A 19125-nucleotide genomic window follows, 5' to 3' on the forward strand; every position below is an offset into this window, starting at 1 on the left:
CTTTTACTTCATTTCTCCTCTTGCTGTTTTTTCTCCCTCCTCCTCTTTTTTCTCTCTCTCCTTCTGTTCCTTCTCCTTATCCAAAAGGTTGAAATTTAGCCTCAAGGCAAATGAAATAATACCAAATATACTTAGGGTTGTGCCTCATAATACCTAGCACCATGTTGATCCTTTAAAACTGATAACTCCATTTTTCAAATTATTTATTGATTAGGTTGCTCAAATTTATTTAAGATTGAGAGTATCTGCTGTAAAGGAAAATATTGTTCAGACTAATTTTTAAAAAGCACATCTTTATATATTAAAATAATAAGAAAAATAAAGAATGTTCAAAATGGGTATTGTAAAATTAGGTATGATGTTTTAACTATGCTGTACTTTCATTCAGAATTTTGAAATGATGTCTCCCTTTTGAGGTAAAAAGTTGGTTATTCTAGAATTAAAATTATAAGAAGTCATTTGATATTTCAGAGAGCAGACTTATTTGTTATTAAATTGGTTTTGAGTTTCATAATAGTTTAAAGGTGTGAGATGTTTATGATTTTTTTAAGCAATGAAAGCCCATCTTAAATTAGTACTGGGAACAAAGAGCAATGGATTATAAAATAAAACTAAGATTAGAAAGGAAAAGATAAAAGAAACAAAAAAGCAACTGGACACTTCCTGATCATGAAAGTTGAAATTATGGCCTTGAAAAGTATATTTCTCCCTTCCCCACTCCCAACAGTTTATCTTCTTTTACCTTTACTAAACCTCTTCAACGTAATAGACAATACGAGTTTAATATCTCATGAGTTCAGATTTAACATTTTCCATTTCGGAGAAGTAACTGATAGTATTTTCCAACGTGACTGAAAACATTTTGAGGAATTATTTATAAGATATCTAGCCTAACACATATACCTGATGCTGCACCAATCTGTAGATTTGCTAATGGAGCTACCAAAGCATAAAGGACAAAATAAGGCTCTAGCTGGGCTTTATCCCTTACTATCATGAGCCTGTGGGATATTTACCCACCTCCTTGGTATCAGTCCATCAATAATAGGAGAATATTTACTATTTGACTCACAAAGTATTGTTTTTAGTATTATCTGTAATTATTATCAGTATGAAAAAATATTCACTTTTTCTATAAGGTTTTTTTCTACACAATACCATATACCTATAAGACAGCTGAGACCTAAAGCATTTCAATATCATGACAAATCTGTTACTGACGATAAGTATTGAAATTGACATTCTGAACCATAACCTTAAACATTCTTTTCACATAAGATAATGCATATAAAGTAGTTAACATACTATGTGCTAGCACACAACTCAACATGTTAGCAGTATCAATATCATCTTTGTCATAATAACAATTCTCTTCACCTTTTTATTTTTTAAAGTTTTATTTTATTTATTTGAAAGACAGAGTTACAGAGAAAGGTAAAGCCAGAGAGAAAGCGTTCCATCCACTGGTTCACTCCCCAAACAGCTGCAACAGTCAGAGCTGAACCAATCCAAGAGCAGGGGCCAAGAGCTTCCTCCAGTTCTCCCGCTCAAGCACAGGGTCCCAAGCACTTGGGCCATCCTCCACTGCTTTCCCAGGACATACCAGGAAGCTGGATAGGAAGTGGAGCATCCGGGACTCAAACCGGCATACATATGGGATGCTGGCACTGAAGGCCAGGACTTTAACCCACTGCATCATGATACTTGCCCCTATCTTCATCTTCATCATCCTCTTCATCCCACTGGTTGGTCCCACAATAGCCTTAGAAATGTCCAACAGAGCAGAAAGGAGACTGGTGATTGATGAGTGATTCTATAGCTTATTTCTATGAAGCAGAACTATTGACTGCCCAGCACATCTTAGCACACCAATTTCCGTAATTATTATGTTTTAAATTCTCTTATTTATCATAATACATATATAGGGTTACAAATGTACTCCAAAATAAGAAAAAGGCATATCATTTGCTGACTCTGAAATCTCAGAACATATTAGTTATTAACAATTTTGTGGCTATTCATAATTCTGAAATGTATTAGACAATTTACAAAGAATGAGATAAATACATAGTAGAAGTCAACAATATCAAGTAGTGTTCAGAAAATACATAATGTAAAAGTAACATGTAGTGGCCACTGTTCCAGATTGCAGATTTGCGATGGTGCAGTGGTAAATGAACAGCCAGAGAATCTAAAGTTACAACGCTGATCTCACTTTGGTAAAATACAGCAAATCTCACAAGCAACCACCCTGATCACCCTAGTTTCTTCGTTCTGGAAGAATTTCCTCCAGACATTGATCTTGCTGATAATCTTGCAAGAGAAGCCAGAGAGCACTCTTCAAATCCTGGGATGTCTTCTAACTGTGATGTATACTGTGGGTGGAATATAGGCTTTGAGAAAACAAACATCCATCTATGCTGGAGGGAGCCAGAGACAGGCAGAATGATGCAAGACTTTATAAGCTACAGTGAAAAATTCACATTTAGTTTCAGTGCAGTCATCATTGATAAATCTTAGCACAATGTGTTTAGAAATGGTGATTATGGTTGTTGACTGGAAAATAGGTTAGAGGTCAGGGAAGGACAATGGTTAAGGGAAAGCTCAATTAGAGTCCATTGCACTAATCCAGAAAGAAATGATGATGTCATATAGAGAAGTGGCTAGGACAATGATAAATTCTTCAGAATCTTCTTGATTTTTTAATATTTCCATGTACTCTTTGCAATTTTTATGTGCCTTTGTTTCTAATGACTGGCACATCAAACTATCTGTACAACTTTCCTTGGCTATGGAAGCCACTTTACCCAAATGTGCAGGGGGCCTGAAGTTCTCACACTTCCACAAACATCTGTAGAATCCTTTATCCAGTACCTAACAGCTGAAGAAGTGTGCAGTGTGAAAATCCACATGTAACCTAGAGCTTCCATACAGAGTCTTTCTAATTTCTTACTTTTGGAATGTGAATGCTCGTCCTTTACTCGTCCTATTGTTGTTTCACAGGTTCCCAGATGAAACGAAGCTTTAACACAACATAAATCATTCCTTGATTCTGATCCACATCTACCTTTTATGATTTTGACCTTAGATTAAGGAGTTGATAATAGAATGACTTAAGATTCCAGAGGATATTGGAATGCGATTTCATGTGGGGAATTCCATATGTAAGAACACAAACTGGGGAGATTGGAATATTATGGACTGAATATCTGTTTCCCAACATCTGTATGTTGAAATCCTTACTTCCAAAGTGATGGTATTAGAAGGTGGAACCCTTGGGAGGTGGTTATGATTAGATCAGTTCATGAGGAGAGAGCCCGTTAAAATGTAATTAAAAGGTGATGTAGGGACTCAAGTCTTTTCTGTTGCAGCTATGTGAGGATACAATGAGAAAACAGTGCCTATAAATCATGAGGAGTGTCATCAGACGTTAGATCTGCTGAAGTTTTTAACTTGGATGTCTCAGTTTCCAGAAATGTGAAAAATAAATGTTTCTTGTATAAACCACCCACTATGGCATTTTGCTAGAGCAGTCAGAATTGACTAAAACAGATATTGTTCCACACGCAGCCATCTGAAGGCTTCTTTTCTGTGCTTTAAATACTTGCTCCATCCAGAGTCTTTGCCTTCCTTTATTCACACGTGAGCCTGGATCGCTTTTACCTGGCTCGTCCACAGCTATCTCCTGCTCATTTTGCAGTTTTTGTACCAAATTATGTTTCTTGAGAAATCTCTAAACAACCTTTTGAAAAATACCTAACCCCATTTTCCATCCGGATTTCTGTCTTTCATGTGATCTATTTATTTCTGTCACTTGAATTGCCATCACCTTTAGACCCCTTTCATTTGTGCATTGTATGTTAATCAATCATTTTCCTAAGTTACAATATAGTGTATTGTAAAACATTGTTTCTTGCAAAAAAATTAGTGACACATACTAGGGACTTAATAATTGGTTAATGTCAAATATTGTTTGCATTTTGAGTTTGAGATCATAGAGTGACTTTATATTCCATTATAAAAATAAGCTAACAGAGAAATGAAAGTGTTGAGCTGAGAGAAAATATATATATGAAAAAATTCAGAATACTTTCCCCTGAAAAATAGAATAAAAACTACAATAACAGGAGTAATTCACAAAAATTCGCATAACATACAATTAAGCATGAACTTCACAACTTGATTGGAATAAGTTATAGAATGTTTGAAATGTGTAGCTTTTTGGTTAAATAACTCCTTTATTTTCTGCACAATTTTTCATATATTGTTTTCACATTTAACGAACATTAGTGCAACCCTCCTATGACCAATATAACACCTGCAGATTTTTCTGCTCTTAGATAAAAGTGCACATTCCAAAAGGTTTTCTGCTGCATTTGATTGCAAAGTTAGCAAGCTTTGATCCCATAGGGTTTATTAAAAATTCTTTATATCCTTTATTCATTCACTTGCAACAAGCTTATTACTAAAATGTCCATGCTTAGTTATCTCTCCCAGTCTTAAATACTCTGCATTTTAATCACATTTTTGCTGATAAATAATAGCATCAGATGCACTGTAAAGTACAATATTTTATTTTTTAAAGTACAATATTTTAAATATGGTTTAACTTTGATTTTATAATCAGGGAATACATTTGAATCTTTTTAACTTTAAAACTGAAAAGTGTTTATTATTATCCATTGTTCGCTTAGTGATATGTCAGTTACATTTGAGAAAAAAATGTCTGTAGTATAATTTTGAATCAAGAAAAAATAGTGCATTATTGCAACTAAGTAGGATGTTCATCATTAAAATATAATCTAAAATTTTATTTTATTTCTGTATATGCACATTTAGACTGATAGAAGCCTTAACACATATGAGATGTTTTCATAACTTCAACATTATTTTTCAGTTTTTTAGAGAAAATATACATATAACACAAATCTTTATGATTATCTATTTTCAATAAACAATGAAATTCCACATATAATCTCCTGTTAATCTTATAAAGAAAGTCTTTGTAATATGATCATACAACTGAAATCCTTTTCCAGATTATACATCTAAGATTTGGAGAGTTGAAGCAAACAATTTCACACCATCCAGAAACTTTCTAATTTTGAAAATAGACATATTCATTTTTTTTCAGTTAAAAGGATGGAGAGTGACAGAGAAAGAAAAATGATGTATACATACATATGTATCTCTCCCATACATGGGAGAGAGAGAAAGAAAGAGTAGGAGTGCTCCCATTCACTAGTACACTCATCAAAGGCACACAATGTCCCCAGGCAAGGCTGGGAACCACCGATGGGAGCTGGGAACTCAATCCTTCAATCCAGGACTCTCATCTGGGTGGTAGGAGCCCAGTCACTACAGGCATTATCTAACCTTCCAGGATCTTCAGTAACAGGACGCTGGAGAGCTAGGACCCTGGAACAGATATCTTAACTCAATCACTCCAATAGGGAACATGGGCATCTTAACTACTTGGTCCCAGATTCACCTCCAAATCCTTGTTTTCTATTCCTCTATTTCTGTGATCTTTCCAACACTGATTTGTTACACCAGTTAGCGAGTCAAGTCTGATAACTTGGTTAGGTAAATATTATGATGAAACTTAGACAAGACATGCTAAATAAGAGAATCTTGTCTGTAAAGGCTACATACCGAATGAAAAAAAATACTATGATATTATGGAATTTAGCAAAAAGATAGCAACAGTAAAAGATTAGTAGTTTGAAGAGGGCAAGAGGGTGGACAGGTAAAGCACAGAATGAATTTGGGATAGTGAAAATACTCTATAAAATATTATACCTGATACTATGTGTTTCTCAAAATCCATAAAACTACAATAAATGTTTATAAAGAATAAAAAAGTACAAAGATGAAAAAATTAAAAATATAATTTAGGAGGTAGAATCTGAAACATGGTACCACCAAGCAATGTAGACTGTGACAAGAGAATCTAATCCTGTTAAAAATGGTTCAAATGATCTCACTGAAAGGAGTGGGGAAGAAAAGTGATGACCTCAGCAACTTTGGAAATGAGTGGAAGTTCCAAAGACTAAATTGAAAAGGAATTACACATTTCCATTGTTCTCTAGCTCATAAAGTTTTTCCAAAGAAATAAGTGTTTTCACATGCTAGAATTGAACAATCAGATAAATAGATGGTAGAGGGTGGGAGTCAGGTTTCACATTCTCACAGAAGGGATTTACAGATAAATAAGAGGTGATAAACAAGGTCCTTGGATAAGACATGGAGACATCATTGTAAACTCATACTTTAACATATATCTAGAGGGCTACATGTTGAAATACTTAAGGATGTGTGGATACACACATTATTATACATGCATAGTTATCATTTGCTCTATTAGCTGGGATGGCTAATACAATTTCAATACCACTTATTTACTTATAAGTTAGATTTATGTTTTCAGTAACCTTTTCTAATAAAGGATATTATAATTATTATAAAAATTGCTTAGTCTAGGACTGGAACAGGAAATATATGATGAGCCCAAAACATTTCACAATAGCAGAAATTAGTGTTTAAAACACACACACTGGCCGGCGCCGCGGCTCAATAGGCTAATCCTCCGCCTTGCGAGCCGGCACACCAGGTTCTAGTCCCGGTCGGGGCACCCATCCTGTCCCGGTTGCCCCTCTTCCAGGCCAGCTCTCTGCTGTGGCCAGGGAGAGAAGTGAAGGATGGCCCAAGTGCTTGGGCCCTGCACCCCATGGGAGACCAGGAGAAGCCCCTGGCTCCTGCCATCGGATCAGTGCAGTGCGGGGGCCGCAGCGCGCCAACCGCAGCGGCCATTGGAGGGTGAACCAACGGCAAAAAGGAAGACCTTTCTTTGTCTCTCTCTCTCTCACTGTCCACTCTGCCTGTCAAAAAAAATAAATAAATAAAAAATAAAACACACACACTCATTAAAATCACTGTACTGATGGAGATATGTTAAAGATGCTCAGGATGAAAGAATTTTCAGTGGTCAATTCTGATATAATATAAACAACAGAACAAATTTTAAAATGACTATATTACAACCCAAAGAGTAACATAATTATCTAGAATCTCTCATTGATCAATAATTATTTGATTGGATTAATGACTATTCAGAGTAGAAGAGTCAAAACTCTCTTAAAGATGGATTCCAGGAACCAACAATTAGCCTCGAATATAAAATGCTAAACCATAGTGTATGAGCTACAGTCCTAGCACCAGGTCTTCAATCCAATATCCTGCTAATATAGACCCTAGAAGGCAACAGTAATGGTCCAAATAATTGGGTTCCCATCACCTAAATGGGAGACTGAAGTGACACTTTTGGCTAATGGCTTCTACTCTGACCCAGCCCTAGTCATTTCAGACATTTTGGGTATGAATCAAAGGGTGAGAGTTTTTCTCTTTCTCTCTCTCTGTGTGTCATTTCCTATACCTCTCAAAGTATATACATATATATATATATATATACACTTATCTATTCAAAAATTAAAAAAAATGTAGATATTCTGCCCTTAAGAAGAAAGAACATAAATCCCAGGTCCTAGATGTAGTCCTAGATGTAGTATGCACTTGGTAACTTCTTTCTACAAAGGACAGTATGCAAATTAAGGAATCCAAGTAACCACATAGAGAAATCTGACAGGTACTACCTCAGCAAGGAGATCAAGGCCACTATCAACAATACTACAACAAAAGTATTTAGTACTCTTGATATGAAAAGATGAAAATGGCACTTCATCTCTGTGGTCTCCCATACACCAACCCCATAAACAAAGAGTAATCAGTGAAAGATATTGGGGAAATTGCAATAGAAGGAGACCTTAAAATAAATAATGAATAAATAAAAAATACCTGAGCATCATTGCTTAATACTGCCAAGGTCATGGACAAAAAAGAACAGTCAAAGAAACTGTCTTTTTCAAAAGGAGTTTAAGGAAACATGACTACTAAATGAACTGTTGTGTCCTGGCTGGTGTAGTGGATACCACCCAAGTGTTCACAGTGAGGTCATAGCCTCTTGAATGCTGGGCATGACTGTGGTCCTGCTTCTGCCTAAGCAGGTCTTCCTAAATGCAATGTGGCTGCAGTAAATAGAAGGTTTGGGTTATTATTAGATATTTCTTTTAGGAAAACTCCTTGTCATACTCCAAGGACATAGAAGATGAGCCAGGAGCAACATGACTGCCAGTAGCAACTTGAACTTTTGCTTCCCACCATAGATATATCACGAGATGCTTACCTCCCTTGCTTGTGCCTGCTTGCTATCCTTTTTACAGTGATTAGTCCAGCTGTACATTCTTAATTGTTATGTTACTAGTTGAACTCTAGACTAAATGCTAAAAAGTGCCAGCTGGAGCTATCTGGTGGCACTCTTTGGATGAACAAAAAATACCAACAGGATGGAATCCTGGAGATGAAATTAGATAAAGGAAATGTTAATTATTAATAACACATCAATATGGGCTCATTAATTATAAAATATACTTTATTAATGTAATATGTTAATAATAGACAAAACTGGTTGAAAGGTATATTAGAGTATTATGCATGATTTCAAATTTTGTAAATCTAAATCTTTCTTTCTTTCTTTCTTTCTTTCTTTCTTTCTTTCTTTCTTTCTTTCTTTCTTTCTTTTTGACAGGCAGAGTGGACAGTGAGAGAGAGAGACAGAGAGAAAGGTCTTCTTTTTGCAGTTGGTTCACCCTCCAATGGCCGCAGCGGCTGGCGCACTGCGGCCCCCGCACTGCACTGATCTGATGGCAGGAGCCAGGTGCTTCTCCTGGTCTCCCATGGGGTGCAGGGCCCAAGCACTTGGGCCATCCTCCACTGCACTTCCCTGGCCACAGCAGAGAGCTGGCCTGGAAGAGGGGCAACCAGGACAGAATCCGGCGCCCCGACCGGGACTAGAACCCGGTGTGCCGGCACCACAAGGCGGAGGATTAGCCTAGTGAGCCGCGGCGCTGGCCAAATCTAAAATTTTTATTGAAGAGAAGATAAGTCCATTTAAGATAAATGGAGGAACTGGTGCTATGGTGCAGCAGGTAAAGCCACCTCCTTTAGTGCTGGAATTCCATATGAACACGTGTTCAAGTCCCTGACAATCCACTTCCAGTCCAGCTCCCTGTTAATGTGCTTGGGGAAGCAGTGGAAGATGGTCCAAGTGCTTGGGCCCCTGTATCCACATTATAGATCTGAAAGAAGCTCTGGCTTCAGATTGGATCAGCTCTAGCCATTGCAGGTATTTGGGGGAGTGAACCAGTGCATGGAAGATTTCTCTCTCTCTCTCTCTCTCTCTCTCTCTCTCTCTCTGGTTCTGCCTCTTCTACTCTGTAACACGGCATTTCAAGCAAATAAATAAATCTTTTAAAAAATGGAGTAAATTTAATTGCAAAGGATAAATAAAAGTGTATAGGGTTTATTTCAAAATTTTGGTCAAAGTGGAACTCTGTGTTAAGGTGATTTTTTGAGTCAAAAATTGACAAAAGGTACAGAGTGAAGATTTGAAGATTTTAATCGGAACCGTGTTTCACAGAAAAGGACAAACAGAATTTAAATAACTTGTGGAATGTTTGGCAAGAAAGGATATTTATGGCAGATGCTTTTAGGTAATAGAAGCAACAAAAGTGAACATCCAGATGAGCAAACAAGGAAATATTTATAGACAATGAGATAAAAGAGGCAGCAGACTTCCAGAATCTTGCAAGTAATAAATTGTTTTTAGTTTCAAGATATCTAACTCATGTGAGGCTTATTGGCAGAAGAGGATCACAACATCAATTAAATATCAAACAATAACTCTCGATCCTACATGAAAAATAAGTTGTACAAGACAAGACATCAATCTGTGTAAATGACAAGAAGATGATTGAAAAAAATCCTGGGAAAAAATGAAAGAAAAAAAAAAACATGGGTCTGTATTATAAACGTGGAGAAGTACGGGATGATTTCAAAGCTTTGTTTGGAGCCATCCTTTACTAAGGAGAGACAGTGGAGGTCTTCTGGTTGTGTGTGCAAGGACAAAATCAAAGTCTTGATTTTGAAATGTCAAGATAGATGTGCCTGTGTGATCAACACTGTGGTATAGTGGGTAAAGCCTTAGCTTCTGATGGCAGAATCTCCCAGGTGCGCTGGTTTTAGTCCCAGCTGTTCAACTTTCAGTCCAGCTCCCTGCTCATGTGGCCAAGAAAGCAGTAGCAGATTCCCTAAGTGCTCGAGTCCCTGCATGCACATGGGAAACGTGAAGGAAGCTCCCGGCTCCTGGCTTTGGTCTGTCCCAACCCTGGCGATTGCTGCCATGTGGGGAGTGAACCAGAGCATGGAAGATTTCTCTCTTTCTCCCTGTCTCTTCCCCTCTCTGTATAACTCTTTCAAATAAATTAATTAATTAAAAAAAGATATGCCCCATTTTACACTCAAAGTGAAGATAATCAAGTCTAGCAGAGGACACTCTGCTAGAGAAAAGGATGCTCTCTGCAGCAGTATCTGCTTCCCTTCCATGTCCTGGGATGGGAGACAGGCTCATGCATTGAGAATCCCTGCTGTAGCCTCTGCACACTCCACCTGTTAAACCCTTCCCAGTATTTGCACTTGAGTATGCCAGATGTTTCCTGGGGACACCCTTTCAGAATACATTGGGGATTAGTTGGAAATGGACTGAATGGCTGTGTAAGAGAATGATAACTAAATTATCCACTTGTACATAATGTAGTATTATTTTATGAAGTCATCAAAGCTATATAATTATTTTCTACTAATACACTTGTATATGAAGTGCTTACCCTTTCCAGTATTTTTTTTTTTTTTTTTGGTGATCAGAAGAGTATACTTTAGGAACACAGTTTAAGAACATAAGAAGACAATCCATGATGAATTTCTAAAGAGAATATTACCATTTGATATCAACTATTGAATGCTTTTTAATGTTCTCCAAAAGTGAAAGAAAAGCTTAAAATTGTACACCATTTATTCAACCAGTGGAGAAAACCATAAATGAATTTTCAGCCTGTAGTTTCATGTCGCTTCCAGTATCAGAAATGAACATCTGATTCTGTCAGATGCAAGTTAATGAGTACATCACAAGGATCATTTAAAGAAGACATGTGGTGTTAGATACTGTTCATACTTAATAGTATATAATATTTGACAGAGTCACTTTCTAGAGTTAGCTGTGGAAAGTAATAGTTCAGTTCCAATTTTTGGTCATTTACATCTGTGGATAGAAAAGATGGAATGAAAATGGAAGTATAAGTGTGAAAGGGTCATGAGGTTGGGGAGAGCAAGGGAAATTAAACAGCTAATGAAAAGTAAATTATAAAACACCTGTGCTATAATTTATCATCATTTCCACAGCAGAAATATACATGATAAATAATACATTAAGAGATTCAAGATTACTGTAAATTAAAAATAAAGAATTTCAACTGCTTTTGTTTTAATGATATTTTTGTCAGTCTGGTAACTCCATGTTGTATTTTTTAAAAATTTATTTATTTGAAAGATCTACAGATAGGGTGAAAGGGAGACAGAGAGAGAGAGTGGGCGAGCGAGGGAGAATGAATCTTCCAAATGTTGGTTCACCCCCAAGATGGCCATAATGGCCACGGATGAGCCAGGCTGAATGAAGCCAGGAACCCGGAGCTTCTTCCAGGTCTCCCATGTGAACAGCAAAGACCCAAGTGCTTGGGCTATCATCTACTGCTTTTCCAAGTCCATTAACAAGGAGCTATATTGGAAGTGGCGCAGCCAGGACTCAAACTGGCATCCATAATGCCACCACACTGGCCCCTCAGTGATGTTTTTAAAGTACACATTGAAAAATTAGTTATATTTTATTACATAGGGAAATAAATTTATTTCATTTTTTAAAGAATTATTTTTATTTATTTGAAAGAGTTACAGAGAGAGGTAGAGCCAGAGAGAGAGAGCAAGGTCTTCCATTCTGCTGGCTCACTCCTCAATTTGCCACAACGGCAGGAGCTATGCCAGTCTGAAGCCAGGAGCCAGGAGCTTTTTTTTTGGGTCTTCCAAGCAGATGCAGGGGCCCAGGGACTTGTGCCATCTTCTACTGCTTTTCCAGTAGCAGAGAGCTGGATCTGAAGAGGAGCAGCCGGGACTAGAACCAGCGCCCAAATGGGATGCCAGTGCTGCAGGCTGGGGCTTTAACCACTATACCACAGCACCGGCCTCAGGAAATAAGTTTATTAAGACACAGTTGAGGGCTGCCGCCGCGGCTCAATAGGCTTATCCTCCGCCTGCGGCGCCGGCACACCAGGTTCTAGTCCTGGTTGGGGCACCGGATTCTGTCCCGGTTGCCCCATTTCCAGGCCAGCTCTCTGCTGTGGCCCGGGAGTGCAGTGGAGGATGGCCCAAGTGCTTGGGCCCTGCACCCCATGGGAGACCAGGAGAAGCACCTGGCTCCTGCGTTCAGATCAGCACGGTGTGCCAGCTGCAGCGCACCGGCCGCTGTGGCCAATGGAGGGTGAACCAACAGCAAAGGAAGACCTTTCTCTCTGTCTCTCTATATCACTGTCCACTTAGCCTGTCCAAAAAAAAAAAAAAAAGACACCGCTATTAGTGTCACTCAGGATTCCCCGATCCCAAATTGATGTGCTATCATTCTCAGTTCCACTCTCAATTCCAGCTTCCTGTTAATGAGCTTGTGACACAGTAGATATATCTCAAATACTTGGGTTTCTTGTCACCCATGTGGGATTGAATTTTGAACTCCTGACTTTGGCCTGGCCTAGCCCTGGCTGTTGTGGACATGTTTCTCTCTCTGTGTCTCTCAATCTCTCTCTCTCTCTCACTCACTCTCACTCTTCTCTCCCCAAACTCCACCCCTCAAATAAATGTTAAAAATAAAATAAAATGCAACTGTGGGAATATTTAAGAACCGTTGTGGTAAAATAATACATGTGCTCCTTAATTAATGACATGCATTACACCCAGTAGCAGAGATGATCACTGCCAGATTATCAAAGATGTAATCAACACAAAAATATTTAGTACAATACTTAATTTTGACTCATAATAAAGTCACAGGTGTTTCTAATACTGCTATGGATTGATACTCATAACCATAAATGGACATGCTGAATTTCAATTGAAGATTAGTATAAACATCAATATGATGTTTTCAGTTTAAATTTATAGACTGCATATTATGAATACTTGGACCAACTTACAGAAAAAAGGCAACTTTAATTTGGAAATTATGTAGTATTACATATACATTACCAATGCAGAACAAAGCACAGAATTAAAAGACATCTGGCCTAAAGAGATATGTGTTATTTTTCTGAGTCTATTTCTTTCTTAATAAGTTGTTCAAATTTACTGACTACGTTTTAGTTGCCTTATCTGTAGAATAGAAGTCATGCATTTAACTTATAAGGAAGTAAAATAAATAAACTATATCTATAGAAAGAACCTGAAATAAAGATTCATATTTTGTAATTATAGTTTTTCTTTCTTCATATTGTACCTATTAATTGGGTCATGATATAATTATTTTAGGTAATTCATATTTATTTTATGTTAAGGGGAAATAAAACAGTATTTATATAAAAATTACAAATAATATTTGAGAGGATTATTTTAAGATATTTCATCACAATTTTACACATACTTGATCTTAGCCAAAATGCCGAGAAGTGATACATCACAATTTTAAAGTTATTAGTGCATTCACTATAGTATTTGTTAATATGATTATATAATAAATTCAGTCCAGACACTTGAAGATTCAGACTATATCAACTCATTGTAATACCATGACAAACAAAAGTCTTCCCCTTTTTCTAAGACAGAAAAAATAACCAATTTTGTAATTGGTGTTCAGTATTATAACACCTCTGCCCAGAATTAATACACTTCAACTTCAGTCAATTTTCACTGGCCAAATCAGATTATTTTTTCTGCCTTCCAAGGTCTGGGGGAAAGATTTTCTTATATTCTACTCAAATGTTAGAATTATTTGGTAAATAACAGAAATGGCCACAGTGACTCAACCGCTGGTTTCCAACATGAGGCTGACCTTTTTTCCTGGAAAAAATAAATATTCAAGAAAGATAATTCACCAGGTCTATCCAGGCCTGCAGTTAAGTTCATGATGGGCTTGGGATGATATTTTGTACATTAAGCCTATGTATGTTGGCGTAGGCATTGTGGGAAGGAGAGTGGGGGAGGATAGTATGCAGTGGTTTCTACATCAGATCCAGAGGAAGCTTCTTGTCACCAGAACTTATCAAATAAAGGATAGTGTGCCTGTTCCCCATGTGCAATGAGCAGTGGTGACCTAGAAGCTGAATATGCATAATACATGCTATCCTTCTAAGAGTAGAAGAAAGAGAAATTTAGAATATCCATGGCAGTTTTGGAAATCATGTTGTAGACCTTCCCAAACTGGGTGTGGAGAACTGGGCTCTAAGTAGACTTAATTCTTCAATTCTGCTCCCTGCAATAGACTCTCCTGTCTCCCGTGCCTCTTGAAATTCCTTCGTTTTCATGTACCGCCTTTTCCCACCTCTGAAGATGGTAGTAGATAGTATGTACAGCTGGATATTCCTCGAGAATTGTATAGCTTTTGCAGGCAGCTTACTTGCTAATGAAGTTCATGGGACCGTGTTCATTTTACCTTGATAAAATGCAGACATTTATGCCTGGGATGGTGGTTTTTTTAGCAGAACAATGCTCTGAAAATGAAATGTTTTCTTATCTATTTGGCTCCACTGAGTGGTATATGTCAAGAGACATGGCACAGTGATGGCATCTTTTTAAGCAATCTTCTTAGATTTTATATAGATGTATATTTGTGAGTTTTCTTGCTGCTGCTATTCATGCCTTGATGGGTCAATTTAGCTTCAGATAATTTAGACTTATTGAGCTCTTTTGGGTGAACCACAGCTTTAACCTGAGGCATTTTGTCTCATCAAGGGCTTACTAAAAAAAAAAAAAGTTCATCACACTTACATAAACTTTCAGAGGTTTAAAATTAGACACATTTGCCATTCTTTTGACTTGCTCTTTGGTTCAGAACTTTCAGTCATCTGTTTTCACACAAAGGTATTCTTTATTATTATGGACACACACTTGAGATCTATTCTCTTAGTTTTGTAATAAATGTACTGTGTATTATTGCTAAATATGAGTACAATGATGTACAGAAGATCTCTACAGCCCATTCAACTTGTATGCCTGAAAATTTGCACTCCCTGAATAGCATTTGATCCTATTTCATTTCGCCTTCTGTCCCTGGAAACAACCATTCTACTTCTTGCTTTGGTGACTATTTATATACTCCATATAAATGGAATTATGCAAAGTAACCTATATGCTAAATGAAAAACCAGTTTCACCCTCTTTTATCAAGTTGCTTTTTTTCCCCTCACCTCATCAGTCCCTCATGCATGCTCCATCTCCACTGCCTTATATCCTTGCCAGGAATCTGGCAAAAGGCTCTCTGAATTTATCTTTCTTACAAGAGCTTGAAAATACAGCCATAGTGATAAATACACCCTAGGAATATTCTGTTTGTACACATTTTCCCATGCCATTACAACTTCATTGAGTCCAGGATCTACTTCTAGGTTACCAAAAGAGACAGTTTTGCCAAATGCTGTACCTCTGCATAAAATGGCTTTCAATCTTTTGAGACACTGATGAGGATTTCTTCACTGCTGGGTGCCAGGCCTGAAGCTAATGTCACAAATGTTGTGTGTACATAGCTATGATAGTCTTTCTCTTCTCTTTCTCTTTTGCACCAGTAGCAGTGGGATGAGTGACTCCCCAAATCATACTGGATTTAAAAGCAGGTACTTATTCTTGTTCAGGCTGTATGACCCCTGTGGCTTCCCTCGCAGGTTATGATAAAGTTTACCACCAGAAATGCAAGCCACAGGAGGTTCCATCACCATGTTCCCATGATTGTCAAAAAAAGAGAAGGGACATGAAGAATCCCAAAGCTTTTAAGCCTTCTCCCACAGAGAAGGGGACTCATCTGCACTCAAATTTCAATAGGTGAAGAGAACTCCATAGTTCTGTTTAAATTCAGAAGTGGAGTTGATGGATATTTAGGTGAGAGAAAGACCAAAATATATCATCTACAGCTCTGAAGATTGCTTTAGTAAAATATGAAAGTCCTTATTATAGCTTGACCATGTTACTCCACAATTCAAATAACATAATTGTTAACCAATTGTACCTACGAATCTGACAGTATTTGGAAATAGAGTCCTTCACAATAAAAGCAGGTTAAATCAGGTTATCGTGAACTGCAGTTGGCCCTATTACTTATGGCTGTAAAGAGGAGAAGAGGCATAGAGATGCACTGGGATATTGACCGTATGAAGAAGGAGGTAGGCATTATGCCACAATCCAAAGTACCAGAAGCCAGAAGAGAAGAAAGATTCATCCTCACATCACTGGAAGGAGTATGGCTCTCCAAATATCTTGACTTTAGACCTTTATTCTCTACAGTTGTGAGGGAAAATGTCTGTTTTCATACTTTGCTACAACATTCCTAGGAAATGAATGCAGTGTGAATGAAAGATTTATTTATGTATTTGAAACTCAGAGTTACAGAGAAAGAGAGGCAGAAGCAGGGTGGGGGGAGGTAGAGAGGTAGAGAGAGAGAGAGAGAAAGGAAGATCTTCCATCTACTGGTATACTCCCCCAAGTAGCCACAATGGCTAGAGCTGGCTGATCTGAAGTCAGGACCAGGAGTTCCTCCACATCTCTCTCTCTCTTTTTTTTTTTTTTTTTTTACAGGCAGAGTGGACAGTGAGAGAGAGAGAGAGACAGAGAGAAAGGTCTTCCTTTGCCATTGGTTCACCCTCCAATGGCCGCTGCGGCCGGCGCGCTGCGGCTGGCGCACCGCACTGATCCAAAGGCAGGAGCCAGGTGCTTCTCCTGGTCTCCCATGGGGTGCAGGGCTCAAGCACTTGGGCCATCCTTCACTTCTCTCCCTGGCCACAGCAGAGAGCTGGCCTGGAAGAGGGGCAACTGGGACAGAATCCGGCGCCCTGACCGGGACTAGAACCTGGTGTGCTGGCGCCACTAGGTGGAGGATTAGCCTGTTGTGCCACGGCACCAGCCCCTCCACATCTCTTAAATGGAAGCAGGGCCCCAAGCACCAGGGCCATCTTCCACTGCTTTCCCAGGCTCATTAGCAGAGAGCTAGAACAGAAGTGGAGCAGCCGGGTCTACAACCATTGCCCATATAAGGTGCCAGCATCACAGGCAGCAGCTTTACCCATGGCACTGGCACCCAGTGTGAATTAAAATATTTATTATTTTGCAATATCACCTTGATTTTTTACTAGATAAGGCAAAACTATTTTACAGCATTGCATAAGACAGAATCTCAAAAAAAAATAAATTCTGAAAGACAAGTGACTTTATAAACAATCTCTGATAATGGATATATTATCTTATAGTAGATATTTAATATCTATTATTAAATTTAAAATAGATACATGATGCAATATGAAAGATGATTAAATGAGGTATTGTGATACTAGAAAAAGTAATATCTAAAACATGAATGTTTCATTTCAGATTTTAACTCACAAAGCTGCTATTTTTTAAAAAACAAACACAAAATTTCCTTTTCCTAAGCCCACATGTATGAAAACCTCAACAAAATTCCATTTGCATTCTTCAGCAGCACTGTGAATTTACCTCTACCAGATCAATACTAATGATTTCTTGGCACTGATGCCAGTTTAAATGTTACTATAGCAATCACCATGGTAATGTTGTCAATTAGTACTACAAAGTCTCTGGCATAACATGAGTCTAGTGTACCATTTGGCAACCTCATAACGAATCCACAGATTATTTAATTGTACCATCCAAGCAAAATCTGAGAATGGCATGTCAAATAAGAAACAAAACTTAGGTTTCATAATTTTAAAACTGACTAAACTTTTGATGATATTTAGTGTAAAAATATACTAATATGTTTCCTCTTACATAGTATCTATTAGAACACAGTACAGCTACAAGTAATTTTTCCTTATCCCTTCATATCAAAAATTGGAATTTAAAACCTATTGTGTAATTTGGAAGTCCATCAGAAAATGAATAAATATATATGATATATGAAACATTATTATGAAAATCTATGGGAGAGTGGGAATGTCGGGGCCAGTGGCCCTGGCCCGACATGAGATGCAGCAGGCTGAGGCTGTCCCTTATCTAATCCTGTTTCCAAGACTTTTCGTCCCATATTCCTGCAGGCAGGATGTGACTTCTGATGAAGGTTTATGATGTTCTTTGCACTATCTGCAGAGCTTGTACCCTGATCATTGCTACTTTGTAAACTTGCTCTGTTCCTGTGCTATGCATGATTACACACAATGAATGTTATCTGTATGGGGCCTGGGGTATATATCCTTGTGTTTCCTGGTGCTCGCTGCTGGAGACTGAAGGGTTTCCTTAGGGAGACTGCCTCCAGTCCCTCATCGCCGGGCCCCCTACTTTGGCTTGGAACACGATGAGGCAATAAACGTGGTGATGAATTGACTGAGTGCTGCGTGTCTCCATGTGGTTTGTCAGGTGGCCTCCGACATGGGAAAAGGGTAATGATAAAATAATTACATGATAGTCACTTATTATTTTTATAATTTGCATTTATTAAGCATGGACCAGATAGTGCCCTAAGTGCCTCACAGTTTATAGTGGTCATTTGTTTATTAAAATAATTGGTTATAAGGCCATGAGACAGAGACAGCTTAGGAACCCACATGAGTAAACTGTATCACAACTTAGGGTAAATGAGCAGATCTTGATGAAACAAAACTAAAACCGAGCCAGTCAGAAACCATGTACTAAGCTGGTCTGACCTCATCCATGAATTGCTGTCTACTCAAATAAATTCTAGAGAAATTTTATGTGTCTCACTTTTTCCCTTAACATGTTCTCTTCATGGACAGCCCATGTTGACCTCTCCCTAATATGCAGGAATATGCTTTCCTGGCCTCCTGATGGCATATCTGCCTGTTTAACTTTGGGAATCTGAGTGAATGCGATATAGTGTTTATGAACTGCTCCAGGATCTTGCCACTGCCTTTGCCCTCTCCCACACCGATAAGCAAGACTTCCTAGCATAGGTTCTAAATG

Source organism: Lepus europaeus, chromosome 15 (genome assembly GCF_033115175.1).
Source record: "Lepus europaeus isolate LE1 chromosome 15, mLepTim1.pri, whole genome shotgun sequence".
Lineage (NCBI taxonomy): Eukaryota > Metazoa > Chordata > Mammalia > Lagomorpha > Leporidae > Lepus > Lepus europaeus.